The following is a 9,172-nucleotide window of genomic DNA, read 5'->3' as shown; positions in this document are numbered from 1 at the left end:
GAACCGCCTGAGGGACCTGAACTGGCTGGTGGCCTACGGGAGGCTGCCAGTGAGGGACGTCCTGTACCGGCACAGGCTGACCCAGAACAGGTTCTGTCCCAGGGAGGGCTGTGGGAGGGAGGAGGAGACCGTGGCCCATGTCTTCTGGGGCTGTCCCTTTGCCCAGGAGGTGTGGCAGCGGATGGGGAGGAGGTACAGGAGGGTAAGGGGGGTGACACGGGAGGGAGTGTTGTGTGGAGAGGGGTTGGGGAGGGAGAAGGGGAGGGCCAGGTTTCAGGCACTGCTGCTGCTGAGCCTGGCGAAGCAGAAGCTGTGGGGGGCGCGGGGGGAGAGGGGGGCGGTGAAGACGGGGTGGACAGGGAGGGGGGTGGTGCGGATGGTGGAGGCGGAGGTGGAGCGGCGCTTCCGATGGGAGGTGCTCAGGTGGGGTTTCCACGCCGCATGGGAGCGATGGAAGGGGGTGAGTTAGGGTTTTTGAAGGGTTTTGTGTGTAGGGCGGTTTTTGTTTGTTTTCGTGTTTGGTTTGTATTGCTGTCTCTGTTTTCTGAGATTTTTTGGTTTGAAATGCGTTTTGTATGGTGGGAATGTGTTGGGAAGGGGGAGGGGGAAAGAATGGGTTTTGGGACTTTGGGACTTGGTTGGGAAGGGGTGGGGTTTGGGGTTTCTTTTCTGTTAAAGAGAGATGTAGAGAGGTTTTGTGTTTGGATTTTGTTGTAAAGTGTGTGTATGTAAAGTGATGTCTGAGCGGACAATAAAATAATTTAAATTAAAAAAAAAATCTGTTCTTATCAGTTTAATATCTGATACGTCCCCTATCAGGGGACTATATATTAAACGGATTTTTGGCACAGGGAGTCGGAGAAGGAGCTTGCTCCGTCCGCTTCAAGCATCGACCCGTTATTGCAGTGCGTTCGGGAACGGTGCGCCTCTCCAAGTTTTGTGCAAAAAAAGGTTGTGTTTTGTTGTCCTTTACTAGGTGGGTGGGTTGCCCTGTTCTTCCCCCTTTTTGTTTGTTTGTTTTTTTTGTATGTATGTAAATTGTGTTGTAAATAGGGTGAATATGTGCCCTTGTTGTAAGTGTGCTTGCCTCTGTTTTTTAGCAAAATGATGTAGTTTTGTGTGCGGGACGTAACTGTTTGTTGTCATTGCGCTGTCTCGCTTTTCCCACCTTCCCTCTCGGATTGTCTGTCCGGCCGGCTGGCAGCAGTGGCAACCCCGGGTCAGTGGGAGTGGCTGGGAAGGGGGCCGGAGGCGCCTGGTGCGCTGAAAGGTCACATTTCGCTCGGGTTTCTCTTCAGCACGAATCAACCGGTTGGTTTTTTTGGCTGTTTCTGAGAGGCTTCTTAGAGCTTTGTGTCCCTTCTCTCTCTCTTTTTTCCCTCCCTTTCCTGGCTCCTTTGCCCCTTCTTTTACCACCTGGTTTTTTCCTCCTAACCTGACTGGTTTCGTGCAAGCTCACAGTTCACGGACCCCCCTGGAACAGCTGTACCTGGAGCGAGGAGAGTGTACCAGTGGCCTGACCGCGGCCCTCTCTGACCTCCAGGTACCCCAGGGCCTGTTGGGAGGAAACAACCAACCAGGTGGCTGGAGAGAGGAGCAACAACAAAGGGGGTACTAAATGGAAATTAAGCAGTCATACTTGTACTGTTCAAATTCCCCCCTTACACCAATCAAACAAACAGATGGAAGCTTCCACTAACCCCCCTCCAGAAATACCACCTGGTTGCACTCCACTTCCTGTTTGGTAGTGGCACCCAGGATTGAACGGACCCAGGTAAAAACTTTCCTATCAAGTTTTAAAACCCCAATAAACATTTTTAAATGCACTCGCTGTTTATTTCATTACCTTTACCGATGCCGGCAGACATGTAAATAGTGTTTGTGTTGCGTGTCTGTAACAGTGCAAGTCTCTTAGTGGTGCTAGTCCTTGACAGCTCCCCCCAGCTTTGAGGTAGAGCCCCTGTCTGACATGGAAAACAAACTGGTCACTGCAGTTTTATAATGAAGCTGTGCAGGATGTGGTTAGGCAGGTACGGCATTGTTAAATCCAGATCTTGGAGGGTCCTGGATGAGGACAGAGTCTGGACCGGGGCCAGGAAATGGCTGGTCTAGCTCAAGCCCGACCCCTCTGCAGTCGGGGGGTATGTCACATCCCCAGCACCATCACGCTGGGGAGACACCGGGGCGTAATGTCTTATTACGGCATGCCCAAGCTGTGCAAGCTTGCCCACTCCCACCCCTTCAAACACTGAGCACAATACAACACCTTCCCTGCAGAACAAACTCCGGAACCCAACACCAAAGCCACTCAATCTTGAATTATCACCGTTAAGGAGGAGCCTGACTCCGACACACCCATCATGGTGGAGGGGTCAAACTCCTCAACCACTAATTCTGAAGACACCATAACACCTTGGCAGAAGGCTAAATCAAAAAGGGGCAAAAGATTAAGATCCAACTGAAGCAGCACCCCAGAATCTCCCCACCCAGCAATAGCGTGCCACATGAAACAAGCCAAAAGAACAGTTCCACTCAACCCCAAGGAAACCCCAAAAACCTCCCTCTTTGCCCAAACAAACCAGCTCCACCTCCATCAAAGTACAACCAAACAGGTCACCATCTCCAACATTTTAATTTAATTTTTATTATTCTTTATTTTTAAAATGTTTTCCTTTTAATGGGGCATGAAATGCCTTTTCGACTTTGATTGCCTACCCCGTATGTACCTTTGCCCTTTAATTTCCTGGATTTTGACCTCATTGCTTTTTCAACTTTCCTTTTGCATCTCATTTTGGCTTGGTTGTCTTGTGATCTCTTGGCTTTGGACTGTAAAACTATGTTTTGGAATATCCCTTGGTCTGCATCTGGGTTCTCAGGGTTGTACATAACACATATGCAAGTTTTGTTCAGCACAAATTCTGACCCATCTCATCCATATTGACACGGGGTGATGATTATTCTCTGGCAGGGGAGGGGCGATGCCCTGAGCAAGACCGCCTACTGTAAAGCTTGATAATCACACAGTGAAGCATAGGCTTAGTCACTTCTTCATTACTGAAAATGGCACGAATGACTGGACTTCAGGTGCTGTATGCCTTGTGGAAGAAGCAAAACAACTCATCAGGTATCGACAGTGACAAAGAGCAGTGTCATTCTGAACAGCAAAAGGAACCAGCTGAGAAACAACTTCATGAGTAAATGCATTTCCTGCATGTGGACTGCAACTTCAACTTTGAATATAAAGTAATATGCACATTTGTAAATTACCACACTCTCACCATTGAATCTCAAAATAATACATACAATGGGAGCAATAATTATTTGATCCCTTGCTGATTTTGTAGGTTTGCCCACTTACAAAGAATGGAACTGTGTAGAATTTTAATCATAGGTACATTTTAACAGAGACAGAATCACAAAATAAACCACAATAACATATACATTTTATAAATTTCATATGAAATAAGTATTTGATCCATAGAACAATAGGACTTAATACTTGGTGGAGAAACCTTTGTTGGCAAGCACAGAGGTCAGACGTTTGTTGTAGTTTTTCATCAGGTTTGCACAGATCTTGGGGAGGGATTTTGGTCTTTGCTCTTTGCAGATCCTCTCCAAATCCTTAAGGTTAAGGTTCCGAGGCTGTCGCTTGGCAACTCAAAGCTTCAGCTCCCTCCACAGATTTGATGGGATTTAGGTCTGGAGACTGGCTAGGCCACTCCAGGACCTTAATATGCTTCTTTTTGAGCCACTCCTTTGTTGCCTTGGCCGTATGTTTTGGGTCATTGTCACGTTGGAAGACCCATCCACAACCCATTGTCAGTGCTCTCACTGAGGGAAGGAGGTTGTTGCCCAAAAGTCGTCCTGTCCCCTTAGCTGAGAAACACCTCCAAAGCATAAGGTTTCCACCTCCATGCTTCACAGTGGGGATGGTGTTCTTGGGGTTGTACTCAGCATTTCTCTTCCTCCAAACACGGCGAGTCGAGTTGATGCCAAATAGCTCTATTTTGGTCTCATCTGACCACATCACCTTCTCCCAAGCCTCCTCTGGATCATCCAGGTGTTCTTTGGCAAACTTCAGATGGGCCTGTACATGTGCCTTCTTCAGCAGAGGAACCTTGCGCGCGCAGCAGGATTTTAATCCTTCACAGTGTAGTGTGTTACTGACGGTTCTCTTCATGACTGTGGTCCCAACTGCCTTCAGGTCATTAACAAGCTCCTCCTGTGTAGTACTGGGCTGATCCCTGACCTCTCTCATGATCATTGATATCCCACGAGGCGAGATCTTGCGTGGAGCCCCAGACCGAGGGAGATTGGCGGTGAGTTTGTGTTTCTTCCATTTTCTAATAATTGCTCCAACAGTTGTTAAACAAGCAGCTTGGTGAGAAGTTATTTTCTTGTAGCCCATCCCAGCCTTGTGCAGGTCTACAATTTTGTTCCTGATGTCCTTAGACAGCTGCTTTGTCTTGGCCATGGTGGAAACGTTGGAATCTGATTGTGTGGACAGGTGTCTTTTATACAGCTACATAACGATGTAGCGAGTTGACACAGGTGTTTTGGGTAATGAGTTGAGATTAGGAGTGCTTCTTAATGGAAAACTAACTGGTCTGTGGGAGCCAGAATTATTGCTGATTGGTAGGGGATCAAATATTTATTTCATGCAAAAATACGGTAATAAATTTATAAAAAGTATGATGTTGTTATTGTGGATTATTTTGTGATATTCTGTCTCTCAATGTTAAAATGCACCTATGATTAAAATTCTACACAAATCCATTCTTTGTAAGTGGGAAAACCTACAAAAATCAGCAAGGGATCAATTAATTATTTGACTGTATGTGATGTGTAGTGGCTTAGGCAGGATTCTAAAACTGGTTGTACTTGCAGCACAATCAATATTAATGTACTTTACCTACGTTTGGGGAAATGGCAGAGAGAAAATACTTTGCTAAACAGACCAACTGCAAGAGGAAGTGCATGTCTTACGATCATACTGTTAAATGTGTGCTGTATTAAAACCCGTGTTTTTCTGAATAGTCAGTAATGCGTGTTTGTAAGTTCCCACTCTGTTCTGAATTCATGAAGGATTCTTACAATTACATCTCAAAATAATACCTCTGCATTTTTAAAGGTAAAGAGGCACCTTTGTTTGTAGGTAGGCTATATAGACACACACACAGGATTTATTATTTTGGACAGTGCTGCAACAAATTCTTACATGCTATACAAAGAACTGTCATCACTGGAACAGGAAGCAATGACACTTTTGGAGGAGCTCACTGCACAGCTGTGTGGTGTCTCAGAGACGGTACCCAAGGAATCTCAACAGGCCATGTATGATCATGTGCCTGTGCCTCCAGCCACACAGACTCTGGATGTCAACAAGGTGGCGTCGTATGGTCACAAGAGTTACATGCTGTGCAGGATGGACATTGGGAAGAAACAGAACACTCCGTGGAAGTGCAAAGAGGGTGATGTCCCCCTTTGCGGACAGCTAAAAGGGCACATTTGGGATATTTGTGAATTGCATCTGCATTCTTACTCAGCCTTATATTTTATATTTCTAATTGGATTTACTACAATATCTTCGAGACCCAAGACCAAGATGAACAAATGTCAGCAACCCTAACATCGTTACAATTGGTTAGCGCAGGCTTTTGCAACATTCCTGGACGGGTTCAAAACTGAGGGTTTGAATGTGTGATTCTAGAGCAATTTACAACCCAGAAATGATTCAGTCCTACTTGCTGTTCTCATATGATTGTAGCGGAGTTTGTGCTGAAAATAATTACATTACACACTTTGGATATATAAAGTTGATTAAATTGACAAATGTCAGAGTGTGGCAGTCATTAGTTCTCATTTTGCCTTCAGACCCCAGAGGGTTGAAAGCACTGGCTAAGCACATTTGTGATAAATAAGGATTTGTGGGCGTGTGATGTGAATTTATGGAGTAACAAAGGAGTTCTTCTGGCATGACATCAGTATAGGTATAAAGATATAGGTTTGAGGCAATTTGATACTCCAGACATGCAACTGTTCCTCATTGCAATCCCAAAAGCCAGGTCTCTGCCCAGTTTCTAACTGGGGACCAGTCTCGTGTGAGGCAAATGCGATAACCATGATACTTTTGAAACCACATGGCAGCAAGGCATCGTATTAGTTGCATTTAATTAAAAGTTCTGAAAATTGCACAATGATTTTGTGTTGAAGCATGTTTTCCTGCTATAAGGGAGTGGGGATGGAGGAACAGACACAACCGAAAAGGGAACCTTCACAGTTAACCACAGGACATTTGATAACCACCAATAGAATCTAGGGGAACCACAAGAGGAGAAAGGGAAAATGGTAAGAGTCCATTTAGACTTAGGCACTTCCAAACACAGTTTCTATAGAATAAGTGGAGAGCTTTAGAAGAAGAGAGGATATTCGAGAAAATTGATAGAGCCACCTGAATACAGAGTAACACAGTTTAGGAAGAGAACCTGAACAGGGCATAATCAGACAAAATCCTAATATTAATCCTAAAACAAGAGAAATGCTGAATGTCTTTTAAAATATCTGTGCTGCTGGGCATTGGCTCAGTGTCTGAAGCAAAATGAAACACACAAACCCAGAAAGGAGGGAAAATTAGGCTTAAATAGAGTAGGCCCTGCCTACCAATAATGGATAACTGGTTTGGTAATTAGACTGCACCTGGTTACCAATTAACCAAGGCAGCAATCTGCACACGTGAGCCAAAAAAAGGTACTGGCTGGAAAATGAGTTGGGAAACCCTGACAGCGGCAAAAGGAAATCTCAGATCCTGAGTTTGATGTGTAGTTTCTGCAGTGGAGTGGCTATCACGTTTCCCAAGAAAACAAAAGGTCCTCAGTTTAAAGTTGAGCAAGAACTGCCAAAGCACATTTGTGATGAACCAGGATTTGTGGGTGTGGGTGACATGAATTTATGGATTAACAAATTCTTCTAGCATGAAGTACAAAGACTAATTGTCTGGAGATAAGTTCAAACCTTTCAGATATCAACGTTGAGCCACAACGACACTGCAGAAACTACACATCAAGCTCATTATCTGAGATTTCCTTTTGCAGGAAAACATGTAAAAAGAATGGGCACTTTTTGTAACTAAGCATTAAAATAAATTATTATTATATCTTGCTGGCATATGGTTCCTTGTGTATTGTGCTTATTACATTAGCCTGAAAAGACAAAGGTCCCCAAATTGGGCAGAAACATGGCTTTTGGGATTGCAACGAGAAACAAAGCGCATGTCTGGAATATCAAATTGCATAAAATTTCTCTCTGTGGCTCAACGTTGATGTAAAAAAATCTATGAATCTGACAATTATCCTGAGAACATTATGCCAGAAGAACCATCTTCTAAATCCATAAATTCATGTCACCCACACCCACAAATCCTTGTTCATCGCAGGTGTGCTAAAGCAGTGCTTCTAGTGAAAAAGCTGTTTCTGCTCTGTCTCAAACCAAGGCGTTCTTGGCAAACATGATAGCCACTACACTGCAAAAACTTCACATCAAGCTCAATACCGGAGTTATTTTGGCAGGAAAACGTGCTTCAACACAAAAAGATTGTGCAATTTTCATGACTTATATGAATTACTTTGAATGCTGTCGTGCTTATAACGTGAGCTTCTCACGCAAAAGGTCCCCAGTTTAAAGCCAAGCAGAAACATGGAATTTGGGACTGCACCAAGCAACACAGTCCATGTCTAGAATATCAATTGCGTAAAACTTCTCTCTGTGGCTCAACGTCGATATCAGAAAAGTTCAAACATCGATCTGTACTTGAACCTATCTCCTGACAATTAGCCCGAGTAATTTATGCCAGAAGAGCTACGTTGTTAATCCAAAAGATCACTTGACCCATGAATCCTTAGTTATCTCAAGTGTGCTTGACCAATGTGAAAGCTGTTTCTGCTCGGTTTTGAACCGAGAACCTTTAGCGTTCTTGGCAAACATGATAGCCACTAGCTTGCAGGGAAACGTGCTTCAACACAATTTTTTTGTGCTTGCAATTTTCATAACTTAGTATTAAAAGCAATTCGTATGAAACCTTGCTGGCATGCGGTTTCGGTTGTGTAGTGTTTATCGCGTTAGCCTCACAAGCAGATTCTTGGCTTTTGGGATTGCAACGTGGAACTCAGCACATGTCTGGATATCAAATTGCTAAAAAAACTCATCACTGTGGCTCACGGTTAATGTCAGAAAATTTCAAACATTAGTCTCTACGTGAACCAACCCATCTATCTCCTGACAATTAGCCTGAGTACATTATGCCCGAAGAACCATCTTGTTAATCCATAAATTGACGTCACCCACACCCACAAATCCTTGTTCATCGCAATGTGCTTTGGCAGTGCTAACAGCGGAAAAAAGCTGTTTCTGCTCGGTTTTGAACCAAGAACCTTTAGCGTTCTTGACAAACATGATAGCCACTACACTGCAGAAACGTCACATCAAGCTCAATACCGGAGTTATTTTGGCAGGAAAACATGCTTCAACACAAAGAAATTGTGCAATTTTCATGACTGAGCATTCAAAGCAATTAATATATTTTGCTGCCATGCGGTTTCGGTTGTGTCGTGTTTATAACGTGAGCTTCTCACGCAAAAGGTCCCCAGTTTAAAGCCAAGCAGAAACATTGAATTTGGGACTGCACCAAGCAACACAGTCCATGTCTGGAATATCAATTGCGTAAAACTTCTCTCTGTGGCTCAACGTCGATATCAGAAAAGTTCAAACATCGATCTGTACTTGAACCTATCTCCTGACAATTAGCCCGAGTAATTTATGCCAGAAGAGCTACGTTGTTAATCCAAAAGATCACTTGACCCATGAATCCTTAGTTATCTCAAGTGTGCTTGGCCAATGTGAAAGCTGTTTCTGCTCGGTTTTGAACCGAGAACCTTTAGCGTTCTTGGCAAACATGATAGCCACTAGCTTGCAGGGAAACGTGCTTCAACACAATTTTTTTTTGTTGCAATTTTCATAACTTAGTATTAAAAGCAATTCGTATGAAACCTTGCTGGCATGCGGTTTCGGTTGTGTAGTGTTTATCGCGTTAGCCTCACAAGCAGATACTTGGCTTTTGGGATTGCAACGTGGAACTCAGCACATGTCTGAATATCAAATTGCTAAAAAACTCATCACT

At 44.0% G+C, this 9,172-nt stretch overlaps 1 pseudogene; it reads left to right on the top strand.

The window, feature by feature from the left end:
* The first annotated feature begins 756 nt into the window (after positions 1–756).
* LOC133106331 (U2 spliceosomal RNA) lies at positions 757–931 on the top strand (annotated as a pseudogene).
* Positions 932–9,172: the final 8,241 nt, after the last annotated feature.

This window comes from Conger conger, chromosome 12, assembly GCF_963514075.1.
Source record: "Conger conger chromosome 12, fConCon1.1, whole genome shotgun sequence".
Classification (NCBI taxonomy): Eukaryota; Metazoa; Chordata; class Actinopteri; order Anguilliformes; family Congridae; genus Conger; species Conger conger.
The sequence above is the reverse complement of the archived record's forward strand: the minus strand, read 5'-3'. Positions and strand labels throughout refer to the sequence as shown.